Here is a 2,500-nt window from a genome sequence, read left to right on the forward strand (position 1 = left end):
TGGCGGGCGGGCGGCGCCGGGCGCCGGGCCACCGCGACCGACCCGATCTGGGGGCCCGGCGGGACGAAGTCCGCGACGCGGGCGCTCCGGGAGCGGGGGTTTCCCGAGTCTGCACTTAGGGGGACGAAGGCCCGGCCGCGCGGGGAGGGGAAGGAGAGCACCCCCCCTCTCCCCGGGGCAACGGGCCTGCGAGGCGCCCCAGCCGCGCCACACCGCGCGCGCCACGCGGCGCGGCGGCAGCCGCCGGGCTCGGAGGGGAGGGCGGGCACGGCCGGGCGCACCCGAACCGCGCCCCCCCCCACACCCACCGAGGGGCGGCACGCCGCTGCGCCCACGCCACGGCGCGGGTGACGATTGACCGTCAAGCGACGCTCAGACAGGCGTAGCCCCGGGAGGAACCCGGGGCCGCAAGTGCGTTCGAAGTGTCGATGATCAATGTGTCCTGCAATTCACATTAATTCTCGCAGCTAGCTGCGTTCTTCATCGACGCACGAGCCGAGTGATCCACCGCTAAGAGTTGTCTCGGTTTCGGTCCCCGCCGCGCGCGCGGGGGGACCGGGCAGCTTTCGCAGCCCCTGGGGGGCCCCCCCTCCTCCGCCCCCTCCTCCTCCGCCCCACCGCCCTTCCTCACGCCGACGCCGGCTGCTGAGCAAGGGACGGCAGAGACGGAAGGAGAGAGAGAGCGAGAGAAAGAGAGGGGCTTGCCTCACTGACCGTACAAGCACAGAGAAAGGGGGGGGGGGAAACGAAGGGCAAACCCGAACGAGAAGGGCGGGGAGCCCTCGCTCCCGACCTGGGGACAAACCCTGTCTCGCTTCGAGTCCGGCCCAGGCGCCCGGCTCGGTCTGGCCCGGCAGGGAGCGGCGGGCCGGCCACACCGCCTGCCTCGGGATGTTGGGGGGGGTCCGTCCCCGCAGACCACCCCCCCCCCGCCCCAGGCGTCAGAGCCCGGCCGCCACCGGGAGCGGCGTCGCCCCGCCGCCCGCGCGCCTGCGGCCCGCCGGCCCCGCGCTTCCCAGCTCCTCGCTCGCCTCGCCGGCCCTCCGGCTCGACCGCCGCCGCCGCCGCCGCCGCGGCGCCCACACCCCCGCGCGCCCGCACACACCGCCTCGCGGGTGACGCCACGCGCTCGCCCGTCCCCTCCGCGGACAGACGCCCGGCGGCGGGCAGGCGGGCAAGGCGGCACGGACGGGGACGGCGCCCGCTCTCCCCGTCTCCACGCGGAGAGCGGGGCGGGCCGCCCCCGCCGCCGCCCCACCACCGCCCCCCCGCTGCCTGGCGGAGCCGGGCGGGGCAGAGCGAGGCGGGCGCCCCGGACGGCAGAGTGCCGGGGCGGGCGCGTAGGGTAGGGCGCCGCCGACGGCGGCCACGGCGGAAGACCCAGAAGCACCGGCCAGGGAGAAGGAGGAGACGCGCGGAGGCTCGGCGCCCGCACCACCCGCGGTGGGGGCTCGCCCTCCCGGCGGCGAGCACGCGCTCGCGCCCGGCTCGCAACGCTCGAGGCAGGCCGGCAACTAGGCCGACCGCGCGGCGTCTCTCCGCCGAGACCAGACCGCGGAGAGAGGGGGCAGGGTAACCCCTCTCCGTCCCGGCTGCCCGCGGGGCGAGCGCGGGGCGCGCCGGCTGGCATGGGGGGGCGCGGCGCCCGCGCGCGCCGACCCCCCGGCCCTCCGGCAGCACGCCCGGCCGCCTCCGCGAGTCGCATCGGGCCGCCCGAGTCTTTAAACCTCCGCCCGGCTCTCCAACCGAGAACCCTCGGGCCCGGAGCCCGGGGCCCATGGCCATCCCTGCCCGGGGCGGCTGCCGGCGGCCGCGGTGGCCGGAGGCCCTCTCCCCTCTCTCGCTCGCTCCCTCCCTCCCCGCCCCCCCCACCCCCACCGCGGGGGAGGAAGGACCGGGGTGGGGGGAAGCCGAGGCGGGGGGGGGGAAGGCACGGCCGGTGCGGCGCGCACGGTGCGGCACCCGGGAGGAGCACGCTGGCACACGGGACCACACGGGTGGGTCACCGAGGGGGGGGCAGGAGAAGCGCGGGCGCTAGGTACCTGGCCCTGGGGTGAGGGAAACGACCTGAAATCCCCGCGGGGGTGCCTCCCCCGCCGCCGCCCGCCACCGGGCCGCCGCCGCCTCGCGGCGACGGCGGCAGCCTCGGCAGCGGCGACGAGACGGGACGCGGAGGGGGAACCCGGCACCCGCCAGCCGGCCCCCGCGCCCCTCGGCGGAGCGTCCGCCCGCAGGGTGCGCCCGACACCCGCCGCCACGACCTCGTCCTCCTCCCGGGGCCCGGGGTTTCCCTCAGTAACCCGGCGCCGGGTGGCAGCTGCACCCGGGAGGAGAGCCGTGGCTCGGGCCGCCCACTCGGGCACGAACCGTCGCCTCGCTTGGCCTCAACGCGACGCCCCCCGCTCGGGGGCCCGGCGCCCGCCCCGCGCGCCATCCCGGAACGCCTGCCCCCGCAGGTCTCTGCGGACGGGCTGCTCCGCCGCAGCCCGCCGCGGGTCCG

At 78.6% G+C, this 2,500-nt stretch overlaps 1 non-coding gene across 1 annotated transcript; it reads right to left on the bottom strand.

Moving 5' to 3' along the window:
• Window positions 1-366: 366 nt before the first annotated feature.
• On the bottom strand, window positions 367-519 carry LOC135326645 (5.8S ribosomal RNA). The gene has a single exon (XR_010386941.1). It is a non-coding gene; the product is annotated as a 5.8S ribosomal RNA (ribosomal RNA).
• Between the last annotated feature and the right edge of the window lie 1,981 nt (window positions 520-2,500).

The sequence above is a fragment of the Dromaius novaehollandiae genome, unplaced genomic scaffold (genome assembly GCF_036370855.1).
Source record: "Dromaius novaehollandiae isolate bDroNov1 unplaced genomic scaffold, bDroNov1.hap1 HAP1_SCAFFOLD_218, whole genome shotgun sequence".
Lineage (NCBI taxonomy): Eukaryota > Metazoa > Chordata > Aves > Casuariiformes > Dromaiidae > Dromaius > Dromaius novaehollandiae.